The following is an 18,350-nucleotide window of genomic DNA, read 5'->3' on the forward strand; positions in this document are numbered from 1 at the left end:
TTAAAAAAAACCTTTTTTTTTTTTTTTTTTTTTTTTTTTTTTTTTGAACAAACCTCTTTTAAAGTCAGATTATGACCAGATGATAAAACCTGTGTGAGAAAAAAAAACGGCATAAGTCTCTGTGTCTTGTACGGATAGATGAAACATTTTCAGGAACAAGAAATAATAAGCTTTGTTATAACACCTCAAAATAATTTTAATAAAAGTATTGAAAAGGGAAACAACAGAACACCCAATATATTATGAGTTAATGATAGGACATTTTGCAGAAGACTGGGGCCAATGAAACATTTGCTTTGCTAACCTGCAATGTATATAGGAATGCTATAGGTAAATAGAACCAACAACACAATAAGTGATTATCAAAATATTACTGTCATGTTGCATAGTTATCTGTCTCTACCTTAAGAGTGAATCTGATGCAACATTGTAAAACAACTATACCCCAATTAAAAAAAAAAAAAGACTGAGTCTGAATGAATGTTTGCATTCCTTTTTTCTAAATTGGCCTCTTACTTACAATGTGAAAGCAGCCCTTTTCCAAACTTATCTGGAGAAGAATTTGTAAGAAATGGAAGAACTGTGTTATTAGCTAATAGCCACTGTTGCAGCTATTCCACTTGCAGAGGCAGAAATGCAAACCCCAAATGTTGACCAAATGACAACATGCCAGAAAGATTTTGAAAACGGTGTACAGACCACAGGGAGGCAGCTGGGTTTCTGATGAGCAGCATACTCCATCAAAAGCCATTTCCATTCCTTCTGGAAATACATCAATTAAAGGAGCAAAGGAACATGAGGGAGGAAAGAGCATGTTCCAGTCTTGGCTAACCTTCTACTTGGAGGAGCCAATGCAAATTCTAGAAATAACAGCAGCAGAAGCAGAAACTGATGGCAGTAGTAACTCAGAATATGAGATCCATTAGATTAAGTCTGAGTCAATCTTGCTCTATTTTTCTTAAAGATCTTTTCTAGAAACGAATGCTGTTTGTATTTGACAGTTGAGAAGACATAATGAATGTATTTATTCAGTCAGTAAACATGTACCAAGTGATGGGGATGGTGATGCTTGAGTGAGACTTGAAGTTGGGTAGGATGTGTGGGCCATGAAGGGGATTGGGAGGAGTGTGGAGGCTGTTCCAGGCAGAGGGAACAGTATATGCTGAGGCACAGAGGCAGATGTTGATGTTAAAGGAATGATTTTCTCTCTGGAGTGGGAAGAAATTGCTCTTCAGAAAAAAAAATCGTGGTTCATTTTCACTTTCAGGAGATAGATAGCATTTCATGGCACAGATAGGTGGTTCTTTTGGTTGAGGAAAACGATGTGTGATTCTCAGGGGAGGGAAGAGGAATGGTTAGGGAGAGAGGAGGGCAGAAGAGATGAGATGAAGATGGAAAAGTTGTTCTGCCAGAGAAAGTAAGAAGTGAGGGGAATTTGGAGTTTGGGGGCAGCCTAGGGGAATTGGCCTGGACAACTTGGAGAGACTGGAACAGTGAGAAGAAATGAAAAGATGGCAAGGCCAGGTCCAAGAAAGATACTTGAGCAAAATAAAGAAGTCCTTGTGAACTGGAGAACAGGACAATCAGTGATAAGGAGAACATGAGTTCTTCCCAAGGAATATACAGAACACTGCCACAGACTTCTACATTCTGTGGGGCAGTGGCTTGAGTAATCTTTATTTGGATATTAAAGAGTAACTAATCCCAGCAGGCAGGAGGACTCAGGGTGGTTGCCAAGTGACATCGTATTCTTATATTTGTAAATTTTGATGGCTTTTTCTGACTGGCAAACAATACTCTGTTCTTAAAGTTCTGCAGTTTGTGGGCTCCATTTTTTTATATTTAAAAATAATTTAGGGCTTCCCTGGTGGCACAGTGGTTGAGAGTCTGCCTGACGATGCAGGGGACACGGGTTCGTGCTCCGGTCCAGGAGGATCCCACAGGCCGCGGAGCGGCTGGGCCCGTGAGCCATGGATGCTGAGCCCGCGCGTCCGGAGCCTGTGCTCCGCAACGGGAGAGGCCACAACAGTGAGAGGCCCGTGTACTGCAAAAAAAAAAAAAAAGGAAAAAAAAATTTAAATTAGTGAATTTGTAATTTATGTTCTGAATTTAAAATGTTTTAAAACATAATATGTAAAATAAAATAATCTTTTTCTTTTTTGGCTGCCCTGCACAGCATGTGGGATCTTAATTCCCCAGCCAGAGATTGAACCCATGTCCCCCTGCAATGCAAGTGCAGAGTCTTAACCACTGGACCGCCAGGAAGTCCCTAAAATATAATAATCTTGAACAAATAAAGTTATATACAAGCTTATGTTCTTAACCGAACAAAAAAGAATTCCATGTATTTAAAACACTTTCCCCAATGTCTGGTTAAAAAGCACCTTCTCTCTTATTTAAATATTTCTTCGGAATTTGCAAGCCTAACCTGCAGGCTGAATCAGTTCTCTGATCTAGAGGAAGGGCATTACAGATGAAGGATGAAGCAAAATACCTGTTACTGTGTCTCTGCTTCATTAGTCCCTTAAAAGAGACTGAACCATCCAGGCTGCATGCTCCAGGGACTATAAAACAGTGTATTCTCTATGTTCTCCGTCCTCTCCACTCCCAGTCCAACCTGTCCCTCCTGTTTGATTTGGACACACCAGCATTCACTCCCACTTCTCTGACCCTGGACTCTTGTTCTGTCTTCAATGCCATGAAATGAGTAAGCAGAAAATGTCAAGTAGACAGAGTGTTCAGAGCTCAGAAGGGAAGTCTAGGTTGGAAACATAAATTTGAATTATTGATATATAGCTAGTTATTAAAGATATGGGTGTGGATGAAATTGTGTAGAGAGAGAAGGTTGAGTGAGAAGGGAAATGCAATAAAAATATTTACAGTCCGGGTCAGGGAAAATGAGTTGGCAATGGAGAAAGAGAAGGAGTAGATGCAGAGGTGAGAGATCAACCAGAAGAGTGTGGTGCCACAGAAAGTAAGAGAAAGTGTTTCAGGAAGGAAGGGGTGACCAGCTGAGTCATACTGCTGAGACATCTAGTAAGATGGACCCTGGAGTATGTCCATAGGACTTGGCAATGTGGAGGTTATTAGTGACCTTGGTGAGAGAAATTTTGGTAAAGTGGTGTGGGTAGGAACCAGGTTGAAGACTATCAAAAAGTGAGTAGAGGGCTTCCCTGGTGGCACAGTGGTTGAGAGTCCACCTGCCAATGCAGGTGACACGGGCTCGTGCCCCGGTCTGGGAAGATCCCACATGCTGCAGAGCAACTAAGCCCATGCACCACAACTACTGAGCCTGCGCTCTAGAGCCCACGAGCCACACTTACTGAGCCCATGTGCCACAACTACTGAACCCCGTGCTTCTAGAGCCTGTGCTCCGCAACAAGCGAAGCCACTGCAATGAGAAGCCTGTGCACCACAACGAAGGGTAGCCCCTACTCGCTGCAACTAGAGAAAGCCCGCATGCAACAATGAAGACCCAAAGCAGCCAAAAATAAATAAAATAAATAAATTTATTTTTTTTTAAAAGTGAGTAGAATGCAGAAAATTGAGAAAGTATGAGAAGATAATTCTTAACAAAACTTGGCTGTTGAGGGGAGAAGAGAGATAGGCTAGTAGGTGGAAGGGGTATTGGATCAAGGGAGGGATTTCCTATTTTAATGAGAGGATCCTAGCCTTTTGAGTTCTGACGGAAACAATTCAGTAAAGGATGTATTAGTTAAGATAATGTTAGCTGCCAGATAAACCTTCCCAATTACGCATAATGGCTCAAACATGATGGAAATTTATGTCTTTTTTTTCTTTTTTTTGCTTCTTCCTCGTTCCTTGTCAGAGTTCAGGGAATGTGATACATTTTATTGATAATACAAGCTTTAAGGAGTTTTGTTTTTTGAATTTTATTTTATTTATTTTTTTATACAGCAGGTTCTTAATAGTCATCCATTTTATACACACCAGTGTATACATGTCAATCCCAGTCGCCCAATTCATCACACCACGCCCCCATCCCCTCGCCGCTTTCCCCCCTTGGTGTCCATACTTTTGTTCTCTATGTCTGTGTCTCAATTTCTGCTGTGCAAACTGGTTCATCTGTACCATTTTTCTAGTTTCCACATATATGAGTTAATATACGACATTTGTTTTTCTCTTTCTGACTTACTTCACTCTGTATGACAGTCTCTAGATCCATCCATGTCTCAACAAATGACCCAATTTCATTCCTTTTCATGGCCAAGTAATATTCCATTGTATATATGTACCACATCTTCTTTATCCATTCATCTGTCGATGGACATTTAGGTTGCTTCCATGACCTGGCTATTGTAAATAGTGCTGCAATGAACAATGGGGTGCATGTGTCTTTTTGAATTATGGTTTTCTCTGGGTATATGCCCACTAGTGGGATTGCTGGGTCATATGGTAATTCCATTTTTAGTTCTTTAAGGAACCTCTGTACTGTTCTCCATAGTGGCTGTATCAATTTACGTTCCCACCAACAGTGCAAGAGGGTTCCCTTTTCTCCACACCCTCTCCAGCATTTGTTGTTTGTAGATTTTCTGATGATGCTGATTCTAACTGGTGTGAGGTGATGCCTCGTCATAGTTTTGATTTGCATTTCTCTAACAATTAGTGATGTTGAGCAGCTTTTCATGTGCTTCTTGGCTATCTGTATGTCTTCTTTGGAGAAATGTCTATTTAGGTCTTCTGCCCATTTTTGGATTGGGTTGTTTGTTTTTTAGTATTGAGCTGCATGACCTGTTTATATATTTTGGAGATAAATTCTTTGTCTGATGATTCATTTGCAAATATTTTCTCCCATTCTGAGGGTTGTCTTTTCATCTTGTTTATGGTTTCCTTTGCTGTGCAAAAGCTTTTAAGTTTCATTAGGTCCCATTTGTTTATTTTTGTTTTTATTTCCATTACTCTAGGAGGCGGATCAAAAAAATATTTGGCTGTGATGTATGTCAAAGAGTGTTCGTCCTATGTTTTCCTCTAAGAGTTTTATAGTGCCCGGTCTTACATTTAGGTCTCTAATCCATTTTGAGTTTATTTTTGTGTATGGTGTTAGGGAGTGTTCTAATTTCATTCTTTTACATGTAGCTGTCCAGTTATCCCAGCACCACTTATTGAAGAGACTGTCTTTTCTCCATTGTGTATCCTTGCCTCCTTTGTCATAGATTAGTTGACCATAGGTGTGTGGGTTTATCTCTGGGCTTTCTATCTTGTTCCATTGATCTGTGTTTCTGTTTTTGTACCAGTATCATATTGTCTTAATTACTGTAGCTTTGTAGTATAACATGAGGTCAGGGAGTCTGATTCCTCCAGCTCCGTTTTTTTCCCTCAAGACTGCTTTAGCTATTTGGGGTCTTTTGTGTCTCCATACAAATTTTAAGATTTTTTGTTCTATGTAGAGTTTCTGCTGAGAAATCAGCTGTTAACCTTATGGGAGTTCCCTGGTATGTTATTTGTCATTTTTCCCTTGCTGCTTTCAATAATTTTTTTTTGTCTTTAATTTTTGCCAATTTGATTACTATGTGTCTCAGTGTGTTTCACCTTGGGTTTATCCTGTATTGGACTCTCTGCACCTCCTGGATTTGGGTGGCTATTTCCTTTCCCATGTTAGGGAAGTTTTCAACTATAATCTCTTCAAATATTTTCTCTGGTCCTTTCTCTCCCTCTTCTCCTTCTGGGACCCCTATAATGCGAATGTTGTAGTGTTTAATGTTGTCCCAGAGGTCTCTTGGGCTGTCTTCATTTCTTTTCATTCTTTTTTCTTTATTCTGTTCCACAGCAGTGAATTCCACCATTCTGTCTTCCAGGTCACTTATCCATTCTTCTGCCTCAGTTATTCTGCTATTGATTCCTTCTAATGTAATTTTCATTTCAGTTATTGTATTGTTCATCTCTGTTTGTTTGTTCTTTAATTCTTCTAGGTCTTTGTTAAACATTTCTTGCATCTTCTCGATCTTTGCCTCCATTCTTTTTCCGAGGTCCTGGATGATCTTCACTATCATTATCCTGAATGCTTTTTCTGGAAGGTTGCCTATCTCCACTTCATTTAGTTGTTTTTCTCAGATTTCATCTTGTTCCTTCATCTGGTACATAGCGCTCTGCCTTTTCATCTTGTCTATCTTTCTGTGAATGTGGTTTTTGTTCCACAGGCTGCAGGATTGTAGCTCTTCTTGCTTCTGTTGTGTGCCCTCTGGTGGATGAGGCTATCTCTGAAGTATATGTCTTGAAAACTTAAAATCTAAAGCATCAGATTTGCTCCAGACTGTAATTCAGGACCATGAACTCCTACATCTTGTGACTCACTCACCTTGAACAAGACTCCTATGGTTCCAAGCTTGTTTGCATCAAGCCATGAAAGGGAAAGGAGCATGAATGATATCCAAGGGATGTTTTTATGGGTCTGGCCTGGAAGTTGCAGCTATCACTTCAGCACAGATAACATCAGTCACACGGAACCATACTCCATACCTAACTGCCAGAGAGGTTGGAAAATTTAGTCTAGCTGTGTGCCCAGGAAGAGGAAGTAATGGGTTTGGTGAACAGCTAGCAGTCTCTGCTATAGAGAGAGAAGTTAAAGATGTGTGAGATGGTGTGGGGGTCGGAGGAGGGGATAATAGAAAGAGTGAGCTTTCTGAGAAAGCAAGAGAGATAGAAACTAGTCTCTAGAGCCCATGAGGATAGATTTTTTTTCCCAGCCAGGAAAAAGGGGTAGGGTGGTCAAGGGTATTTACAAGAGAATGATCACAAAGATAGAACAAGGAGGGTGCTGATGGACAGAATGGAGCAAAACTAATAAAGTTGGAGGTTCTGATAAGGCCAAGAATGGCTTCCATGGGGATTCTTAAATAAATAAGCTGGAATGAGAGGGTCTTGTGATGTTTGCCCTCTCAAAAATGAGATGTTTGAACAAGTTATTTAGGCAGTGATCGGATTCTGATGATGACAAGGTCCATATGTAACCATGGATGTGGGAGGCTGAGATGGAATGGAGAAAATAGTCATTTACAGTGAGGAAGTCAAGGAAACTGAGAGCCCAGGGCATTTGAAAGTTTAGCTGTGTGGGTACTGGTACTACCCAGAAGGGTAATAGGAGTTATAAATAAGAGGAAGTCTTGAATCATATGCCAAAGTCTTTAGAGGATGGAAAATGATAGTTTTGTGGCGGGGGAGAAGATGGTGGTAAACCTGGATGAGGTGAAACTTCAAAGGCACATAATTTTTCTTTTACAAGAGGGAGAAGTAGTAACGGTCTGGAAGTTGTACATGGTGGTGAGAAGGACATTGATTTCACTTTCCAATTTTCAGTAGATGATCAATTAGAGAGGAAGCTTTGGCAGCAGGCAAGGGTTGGGGAGGGGGAGAGAGAGAGAGAGGGAGAGATGTGGTACTCCCAAGGGGCTACCAGGCTTTAGTTAGGCAGAAGGTAGAGGTTCCAGTCTAAGAAAAACTTGGGAATGTAGGTATCTAAGGGAGTTTATAGGTTTCAGAATGGAAGTTCAAGAAGATACAAAGGAATGATTGGGGAGCAAGACCAGGAAGGAGTGCTGGATCAGTTGAGGGGATATAGAGAATAGGTGAGAAGGAGAGTTCCAAAGGTAGGGTGACCCTTTTGGATCGGATTCGTCCTGAGAATTCCTTGGTGAAAGAAGTACACACCGGTTGAGCATAGCTGGGAGCCTTCTTGTGGTGATTTGGCAATAATACAGTACTGTGACCCCTGCAGCTTCACATGGGGGTGCAGCACGCAGAGGGAGGTTAGACAACTCAGGGCATCTGCCCCCAGGTTCACGTGGAACAGCCACTCAGACCCAGAGCCCAACTCATGGTAGGTCCCTGCCTCTCTCACCACCCTCCTCTCACTTCATTGCTCTCTCTGCTCCAGACACTGCAGCCACCATTTAGGTCCTCCATCCTCGGATGTTCTTCTCTTCTCACAGGAGAACATGCCCTTCTCTCTGCTCTCTCTCTCTCTCTCTCTCTCTTTTTTTTTTTTGACCTCGTGGCATGGCATGCAGGATCCTAGTTCCCTGACCAGGGATCGAACTCACACTCCCTGCAGTGGAACCACAGAGTCTTAACCACTGGACCACCAGAGAAGTCCCTCTCTGCCCTCTCTTATTCATCCTTCAGATCTTGACTAAAACATCCCTCCTTCAGGACACCCCAGGCTCCCCTATTATTCTCTCTTATTCATCACATTGTGTACTTTTCCTTCACAGAGCTTATCACAGTTGTAATTTTGCAATTTTTTTGTGTGCTCATTAAATTAAAGCCTCTCTCCTCCTCTTGTCTGTAAATTCTACGAGGGTCATGTCTGTTTTATACACATGGTATTCTAGTATTTGCACATAATAGGTGTGGTGGTTTTAAAATATGTCCACAAATGCTTTGACACTCCCCTTTCAAGGCAGAAGTCTAATTTTCCTCCTCTTGAATGTGGACCAGACTTAGTGACTTGCTTCTAACAAATAGAATGTGGTAGAAGTGACAGTGTATGACTTCTGAGGTTATAGAAAGAATACGGCTTCATCCTGGTGCTTTCTTGCTCTTGGATCACTTGCTCAGGGAGAGCCAGGGCATGCTGTGAGGTCACTCAAGAAACACTGTGGTAAGGCCCACGTGGAGAGGAACTGAGGTCTCCCACCAATAGTCAGCACCAAGTTATCAGTCATGGGAGGAAGGCACCTTGAAAGTAGATCCTCCAGCCCTGGTCTAGGCTTCAGATAGATGCAGCTCTGACCGGCATCTGACTACAACCTTATGAGAGAATCTAAGACAGAACCACTGCAACAAGTTGCTCCCTATGTGAGATAATATATGATTATTATTGGTTTAAGCATCTAAGTTCTGGGGAAATTTGTAACACAACAATAGATAACTAATATAATAGGTTTTTAATGAATACTTACTGGATGAATGAATCAGCAAATTCATGAACACCTTTGTTGTTTTCTTTTTTTTTCTGGTTTGGCATCAATCAATAATGACATCAGTAATGATTCTAATTGGTGCCTGAAACTTCCTGTTACATCTTCTCTGCATTTCACTTTGTATATATACTTTTCATCCTTATGAATGGGAGGAAAAAATGCAAACAAGTCAGCAAAAATACTTAAACCTTAAAGACTGCATTTATCTGAGTGATTTCAGTATAAGGAAAGATTAATTATATTTGCTCTTCCATTACACACTACCAAAGATTAGTTGGCATAAAAGTAAAGCAGACAAGGCAAAATTCTTAAGGATCTTCAAATCATGATGAAATTTTGGTCAAGAGAGGTTTTTTTTAAAAAAATCTCTAGGGACTTCCCTGGTGGCACAGTGGTTAAAGACTCTGCACTCCCAATGCAGGGGGCCCAGGTTCGATCCCTGGTCAGGGAACTGGATCCCACGTGCATGCCGCAACTAAGAATTCACATGCCACTACTAAGGAGCCGGTGAACTGCAACTAAGTAGCCAGTGAGCCACAGCTAAGGAGCCCACCTGCTGCAACTAAGACCTGGCACAACCTAATTAATTAATTTTTAAAAATCTCTACTGTAGATTTTTTTACACAGTTTTTATGTCAATAAAGTTGACTTACATGTTACTGTATGCTTTGATCAAATGTTTGCACCTTTTGGGTTTAAAAGGCCAAGTACTTAAGGGTCATTAACCATTGCAACTGCTTTGTTTTTGCCTATGTCAGCAGAACCCCCAGGATCCTTTCAGTCTCACAGAGACAGAGGGAATTTTCAAAGGGAATCTTGACCTAGTAGGATGTAACATTCATTGTTCCCTGTTATAGCCGCAGCACAAAAGCAATGGCTGGCACACAGCAGGCATTGAAAACATATCTGTTGAATAAGTGAATGAGTGAATAAATCTCTTCACTTGTCATAATGATTGAGATGTTACAAGCTGTTTCAGTTGCCTGAGTAGGCAAGAATACACAACTAATAATGCTATCTGGCAAAAAGAGAGGAAGTCTGAATTATGTAGCATCAGTCTGACAAGTGCAGTGAACTACTGTGTTATTGTTTGCTCATATTTACATTTTCTTCACAAAAATATAATTTCTGTTTTACAACTGTGTGGTCGATTAGGGGTGTGGCTAATTCTGTGGACTGGCTCATTCATCATCTGTTCCAGTCTCATTACTGTGTGTCTTCCTGGAAAGAAGAGACTGAAAAGTTTAAAACTACATTTCCCAGACTCCTTCGCTGCTAGGGTTCTGAATGAGACAAAGGTTCCTTCATTCACATGCATTCACCGGGAACCTGAAAATGAACAGTTAAGAGGGAGAGTTTGAGGCACCTGTCTTGCTGGTTCTGATGGTTTAGAGGGAAGCAGTTTGATCTGGACCTGCAAGCAGAGGTGATGGCTCCCTAATTTGGCAGGTAACTTCCTGGTATGGAAGAGGTGGCAGGATTCCAGAGCTAGTGCCTATGGGCGGTTACTCCCTGATTCAGCAGGTGAGTCTCCTGTTTTGGTAGGAGCAGCAGCCTCCTTCACAGCCCAGTTCTGCCAGGTGCATTGGAGAACTCACCCATGATGATCAGCCTGGAATCTGTTTCCTTAGCCCATCTAGCAACATTGTAAACCATTTAATACCTTGCACTAAATCCCTTTCTGCCCAAGTGAATAGTTTTCTCTGCCGCTGAACCCTAACCAAAGCAAGGGGCCAAGAATTATTATACAAGTGACAAAATGACGTATTACTATGTGGATCATTAGAATATGGATGTACTTTAATATTTATGAAATACCACATACTCTATTGTCAGGAAGATCCAGTTTCAAACAAAAATATGTGCTCTTGCTCAACATCATTAATCATTAGAGAAATGCAAATCAAAACTACAATGAGATATCATCTCACACCCATCAGAATGGCCATCATCAAAAAATCTACAGACAATAAATGCTGGAGAGGGTGTGGAGAAAAGGGAACACTCTTGCACTGCTGATGTTCTTGCAACAATCTATACATTGATTTAAAAAAAAATCCTACAAAATTTGAATTCTACTGAAGAACTTTTTTGTTACTTACTAATGCTATTAGGACTGTAGTTTGCATGCTACAGAGTTCTACTGGATTTAAGCAAAAGAAAAATGAATTTATATAATGTCCTCTCCTAGAACCCAAGGGCAAGGATGCAGCTGGACCTCAGGACTGACCTGGAGCCGGTGATTGCAAAGCTATTGAAAACCCAGGAATCCCCTCTCACCAGCTCTCACCATTGTTTCTCTCTGAATATATGCTTCATTCTTTCTCTCTACTAACTTTCTGTGTATTCCAATAAACAAGAATTAAAAAAAAAAAAAAAGCTCCATCTCCACGTATGTATCCTCCATTTAAGAGAACAGATGGACAGACTAAAACAGGAGTCTCCTAGACCTAATTCTAGAATCTTAAGGAAAGGCTATGAGTAGTCCACTTTAGTCAGGTACCCAGTTCAGCCAAGTTCACAGCTTAAGGAGGCCTTCACCTTGTTTTCCATGTAAAGGGCAGCCCTGGGGCACAACATTCTGTGGAATAGAATGTGAATGATGCCCCTTGGAGCTATGCCACCACCCTGAACCAATCTGCTGGAGTCCGGAGTCAGAGTCCCGTTATGAGAGCCTGGTAGTGGGTGCTCTGCTCCTGGCATCATATAGATTGTGGGGAGGGGGAGGTAGATCTGGAGGAAGGGGAAGTTACCACATAAGAGGGAATTATTGGGCGCTCAGGTGACAAGCTCACTGATGTCCATTACAAGAATGATATGCTGATTTTAACTATATTAGATAAAGGGTAGGTAAACTACAGCCCACAGGCCAAATCCAGTCTGCCCCAGGTTTTTGTAAATACAGTTTTATCGGAACACTATCATGCCTATTTATTTGCATGTTGTCTATGGCTGCTCTTTTTCTGTACTGGCAGAGTTAAGCAGTTGCAGCAGGAATCATACAGTTCACAAAGCTACAATATTTACTGTCTGGCCCCCTACAGAAAAAGTTTGTTCACCCCTGTATTAGACCCCTGCTACTCAAAATGAGGTTCCCCAAGCCAGCAGTCTCAGCATCACCTGGGAGCTTGTCCGACCTTCACTTGGAACTACTGACTCAGAACCTGCTTTTTTATTCCCCATTGAGGCATTTTATTTGCATTGTATGTATTACATCCCTAGAAAAAGAATCCCAAGATTTTCCCTCCCGTGTGTTTTCGTCTCGCTTCTTCGTGGTTCATGCTGCTGGCTAAGGTTATCAGTATAATGAAACCAAACTGTCTGGATGGGAGCAGGTTATTCTGCCATTTTTCTAGATCTTTGAGGTGTATATCAAACATGGGGCTGATCTCCGCACTTGTGTAACCTGCCTGTGAGGTTCACGACAATTTTCCAAGCCCTGTGATCATCAGTGATTTCAAATTGGCCGATATAACCACGCTTCATCATCACAGCTAGAAACTGGACGATGGCTTTGGAGCACAGCCTAATAAGAACCTAGCATTTGCCTTTCTTTTTGGCATTGTTGATGCTCTTGAGAATATCAGGCAGGACATTCATGTGCACCATTATGACGGCACAGAAAGATGGCAGGCAGAACCTGCATTCTAACAAGAGCCCTAGGTGACTTGGAGGCACGTTAAGGTTTGAGAAGCGCTATATTAAACTCCTCAGTGGCACAATCAATATTATTGAAACGTTTGTTTCACACAAGCCCCTTTAACCTGTGGGACATGATGCAATCTCCCAGGCACATTAGACTAGTGTGCCACCATCTCAGGATTCCATTCAGTGAGGGTTTTTTGGACTGTGTCAGGGCAGAGTATCATTGCAATCAGCCAGAATCAGTGCAGACAAAGGGATACCTGGCTACGGTTTGTTAGTTACCTACTCATTCATTCAATTATAACAAGTATTTATTGAGGGCACACTCTGTGCCAGGCATTGAACTACAAATGGTGAACAAATTGGCCCAGTCTCAGCCCTCACAGCTGTGAGGCTTTCACACATCACCTCACTTAATTCTTCCTATAATCTGTGAGGTGGGGACTTCAATCCCCATGAGTACACTGAGGCTCAGAGAGGTTAATGACTTGCTCAAGCTCATGTGACTGGTGAATGGCAGAGCTGAAAATAGAACCTATGTCTATCTGACACCACAGTTTATGCTTTTTCCTATGTGGCACTGCTAGACATGGTTCTAGGAGATTATAATCTAAATTAGGTCTACAGCCAGAGAGCCAGTGTTCTATAGATAAGAAGCAGAGTACTCTTATCTCCCACTTCCCAGATACAGCCAAGGTGATGCTGCAAGATTGGGGAAGGCTGGAAACTAGAGGACCTTCTCTTCAAAGTGGCAGACTTGGCACCTTTATCTGTAAGAAAAACAGATGACTTTGGTTCAATTACTTCCTCCAGACACTTAGAATGAGGGATTCACCTAAGGTCCTAGGGTAGGACAAGAATAGCACTGCCCTGGGGAGAAAAGAGTCAGGGTTAAAGCTTCCTCCTCCAAGAGACTCTCAGGATGAATCCCATTCACTGGTGTCCCCCTGCCTTTCTGACCCTCCTCTAACCTGTTCTATACATCCCCTCCACTGACCCAGCCCTTCTTCCTTGCCTTGCTTCTCCATCATTCCATTGTACCCTCTTGAACTTCCATTCTGAGACCTACAAATATACCTCTCCTATGTCCCTATATCCTCAACTAGAGGAGAGAGATGAGGTAGGGAGAAGGAGGTGAGAGAGGTGGGAGGGACCACAATGGAGAGAGATCTTGGGCTAGGCCCGGGTAGTGAGGGAAGGGACATGAGGTTGAGGAAGTGGCTGGATAGGGGGAGGGGGAGGGAAGTGCAGGAATGACAGGCATGGAGTAGGGTGCCGTCTGCTGGAGCAGGAGGAAGAAGGCAGTGAGAAGCCTGCAAGGATGAGCGAAAAACAACAGCAAGATTATCATCCCATCCCCATCTCAGTAACAGCAACCTTGTGAGATAGGTACTATTACCAACTCTAATTTATAATTGAGGCAACTAATAACTAGATGGATTGGGTAAATGGTTCGAGATCACATGGCTGTAAGTGGTGAAAGCGGATTGAACACAGAGGCAGGCTGGCTTCAAAATCTGCCATTTTATATCTACCATTTTATATCGTTTCATGAGGGCACCTCACGGAAAGCAGAAAGACGTGTTTCTCTTCAGATACCTCTGGTCCCGGACTAGCCTGCTTGCTTTCATTTCAAGCAGTGCATTTGCATTTTATTAATAAGCAGAAATTAAAAAACAATTACCTCAGTTTATTGTCACAACCTAAATCAAAGCACCCAGCATAAGCAGTGGTTTTTTTTAAACGAAAACTGTCAAAATTTAAATATCTAAATGTAATAAATTATTGGATTTGTTTTTCTAGCTGATTTCTGGTTCACACTGAAGAAGAATTTATTCTGACACTGTTACAACTTTATGTATCTTGATTTGACCTGTATATAGTTCTCAGTTAAGGGGTAATACAAGGTTTCCTGGGAGGTGATGAGGATTAATCAGATCAAATGTAAGAAGGACTTCCAACCATTCAGCCCATTCAGCAGACATGCAATGAGCAGTTCTGGTGTGCTGTGAGCAAGGAAGACAAGGAAGACCAGGGCATCAGCTCTGAGCTGTTCAAAATGGGCCAGGCAGACCTGCAATTAGAAAGGCTTCAGGATAGTATGAAGAAGCCTCCAGGAGTTGGAGCAAAGCAGGTGGAAGGAGGGAGCACAAACTGTGCCTGGGCTTGAGGGAAGGCTTTGCTGATGCTGCACAAGGAAGACCCTCTGTCTTAGTCTGTGCTCCCCTAAGTAGCCCCGGAGAAAGCACAAGGAGCTTATTTGAGGGTAATCCCAAGAAGTATGGTGAAGGGGTAGGAAAGTGAGACAGAAAAGGTAAGAAAGCCAATAAAATGTTCATTCACAAGATGGTTACAGCTATGGGCAACTAGGGCTCCATCCTGCTGGGTGCCCTTGGAGGGAATGTGTAGAATGTACCTCCAAATTGTCCCATCAAAGGATGAGGAAGCTGGGGTATTTTCCACCAACGGCCACCCCGCATTGGTTGAGGATTGCTCCTGAGGGTGCTAATTCCCTATCACCTCAGCCTGCTCCCCACATGGGCCGAGTCCTCCTGCAACAAGATAAAGCCTTCAGGCCTAGAGATGCCGGTGTGTGTAGCATAAGGCATCCATAGTCTTCAGAAGCTGCAGGTGCCTCTGGGCTGAGCCAAGGGCACATAGATGGAGCACCAATACCTTTGGTTACACCCTCAATTAATGTTTGTTTGTTTGTAACATCTTTATTGGAGTATAATTGCTTTACAATGGTGTGTTAGTTTCTACTTTATAACAAAGTGAATCAGCTATACATATACATATGTTCCCATATCTCTTCCCTCTTGCATCTCCCTCCCACCCTCCCTATCCCACCCCTCTAGGTGGTCACAAAGCACCAAGCTGATCTCCCTGTGCTATGCGGCTGCTTCCCACTAGCTAGCTATTTTACATTTGGTTGTGTATATATGTCTATGCTACTCTCTCAGTTCGTCCCAGCTTCCCCTTCCCTCTCCCCGTGTCCTCAAGTCCATTCTCTACATCTGCATCTTTATTCCTGTCCTGCCCCTAGGTTCATCAGTACCCTTTTTTTTTTTTTTAGATTCCATATATATGTGTTAGCATACAGTATTTGTTTTTCTCTTTCTGACTTACTTCAATCTATATGACAGGCTCTAGGTCAATCCAGTTCACTACAAATAACTCAATTTTGTTTCCTTTTATGGCTGAGTAATATTCCATTGTGTGTATGTGCCACATTTTCCTTATCCATTCATCTGTCGACGGACACTTAGGTTGCTTCCATGTGCTGGCTATTGTAAATAGAGCTGCAATGAATCCTGTGGTACATGACTCTTTTTGAATTATAGTTTTCTCAGGGTATATGCCCAATAGTGGACACACTGCCTCCACGTTCCCCCCTTGATGTCCAAACATTTGTTCTCTACATTTATGTCTCTATCTCACTGTAGTTTTGATTTGCATTTCTGTAATCATTAGTGATGTTTAGCATCCTTTCATGTGTTTGTTGGCAATCTGTATATCTTCTTGGGAGAAATATCTATTTAGGACTTCTGCCCATTTTTGGATTTGGTTGTATGTTTTTTTGATATTGAGCTGCATGAGCTGCTTGTACCACTAAGATCAGGAACAAGACAATGAAGCCCACTCTCACCACTATTATTCAACATAGTTTGGGGAGTTTTAGCCACAGCAATCAGAGAAGAAAAGGAAATAAAAGGAATCCAAATCAGAAAAGAAGAAGTAAAGCTGTCACTATTTGCAGATGACATGAAAAATTGAGTTATTTGTAGTGAGGTGGATGGACCTAGAGTCTATCATGCAGAGTGAAGTAAGTCAGAAAGAGAAAAACAAACACCGTATGCTCACACATATATATGGAATCTAAGAAGAAAAAAAAAAAGGTCATGAAGAACGTAGGGGTAAGATGGGAATAAAGACACAGACCTACTAGAGAATGGACTTGAAGATGTGGGGAGGGGGAAGGGTAAGTTGTGACAAAGTGAGAGGGGGCATGGACATATATACATTACCAAATGTAAAATAGATAGCTAGTGGGAAGCAGTCGCATAGCACAGGGAGATCAGCTCGGTGGTTTGTGACCACCTAGAGGGGTGGGATAGGGAGGGTGGGAGGGAGCGAGATGCAAGAGGGAAGAGATATGGGAACCTATGTACATGTATAACTGATTCAGTTTGTTATAAAGCAGAAGCTAACACACCATTGTAAAGCAATTATACTCCAATAAAGATGTTAAAAAAAAAGAATAGGATCTTGCTGTGATTTATGTCATAGAGTGTTCTGCCTATGTTTTCCTCTAATCAATTAACGTTTGAATGAATGAATAACTGAATCAGAAAATGGAGTTGACATTTGAGCTGGGTCAAGGAATGGAAGCTGAGTGCAGTGGGGCCAGAGTGGGAAGGTAGGACAGACTGCTATAATGGAAAGACATGTTTTAAGTTCAGATGAACATGGATTTAAATCTCAGCTTTACCGTTTCCTGAGTGACCTGGAATATTACATTTAAACTCAACTTTCTCATTTGTAAAATGAGAATAACAATATCTACTTCATAAGTCTGTTGTCAGGATTAAATACAATAGTATCTGTAAAGTTACTGGCACATGGTAGGTGTTCTATACATAGTGGCCAGGATTGCAATAAGTTGTCACAAAATGGCAGCTACAATTGTTAATCCCTGGGAGCAGGACTGATGCAAGCAAATATTTAGTTCAGGGAGCAAGTGAGCTATGTCTTGGGCATAGTGACCTGTTTAGCTTGGCTAGAGGCTGGAAATACAGGTTGAGGCCTTGCATGTCTTTTTTTTTTTTTTTTTTTTTTCTTTTTTGGGGTATAATTGGTTTACAATGGTGTGTTAGTTTCTGCTTTATAACAAAGTGAATCAGTTATACATATACATATGTTCCCATATCCCCTCCCTCTTGCATCTCCCTCCCTCCCACCCTCCCTATCCCACCCCTCTAGGTGGTCACAAACCACCGAGCTGACCTCCCTGTGCTATGCGGCTGCTTCCCACTAGTTATCTATTTTACGTTTGGTAGTGTGTATATGTCCATGCCACTCTCTCGCTTTGTCACAGCTTACCCTTGCACGGCTTTAAGACTCAGCTCAAATGGTACCTCCCCTTCACTTCTCACCACTGCATTCAGCCTTTGCTCCCACCTCCTATTAACACTGCTCTTACTAAGGCCAACTACACCAATTTAACAGTCTATTTCAAAAGGTCCTTTCTTCCCAACTTTAACAAATTATGAAATATCACTGCATGCAAAAGACAATAGAAAATAAAATAATGCTTCTCCATGTGTTCCACTATCCAGTTAAAGAAGTGAATTATTACAATATGTGAAGCCCTCCTGTATCCCTTTTTTCCTCCAATCTTCCTGCTCTTTTCCGGAGGTAACCAAATTCCTGAGTGGATTTAGTATTTAATATTCACGTGTATATTTTTATAATCTTACTACATAAGTATACCAAAGTAATGTATGGTATTATTTTACATATATTCAAACTTTATGTAAGTGGTATCATACTATACTTATCCTTCTGCGACTTTTTTCATTCAACATTCTAGGTTTGAGATTTATCTACATTGGTGTACATCCTCTGCTTTAGTCATTTTACTGCTGTGTAGCATCATTCTAAATGTAACTAGGGACTTACCCGGTGGTCCAGTGGTCAAGAATCCACCTTCCAATGCAGGGGACGTGGGTTCAATCCTTGGTTGGGGAAATAAGATCCCACATA

At 41.7% G+C, this 18,350-nt stretch overlaps 1 long non-coding RNA gene across 1 annotated transcript in view; it reads left to right on the forward strand.

Annotated features, from left to right (window-relative positions):
- The window catches only part of LOC112400384 (uncharacterized), a 34,255-nt gene extending 22,953 nt beyond the window's left edge, over positions 1–11,302 (forward strand). Inside the window, exon 3 of the long non-coding RNA XR_003003393.1 lies at positions 11,131–11,302. This is a non-coding gene — a long non-coding RNA (uncharacterized LOC112400384). The remainder of the gene's footprint in view (positions 1–11,130) is intronic.
- The last annotated feature ends 7,048 nt before the right edge of the window (positions 11,303–18,350 follow it).

This window comes from Neophocaena asiaeorientalis, unplaced genomic scaffold (assembly GCF_003031525.2).
Source record: "Neophocaena asiaeorientalis asiaeorientalis breed wild unplaced genomic scaffold, Neophocaena_asiaeorientalis_V1.1 scaffold51, whole genome shotgun sequence".
Lineage (NCBI taxonomy): Eukaryota > Metazoa > Chordata > Mammalia > Artiodactyla > Phocoenidae > Neophocaena > Neophocaena asiaeorientalis.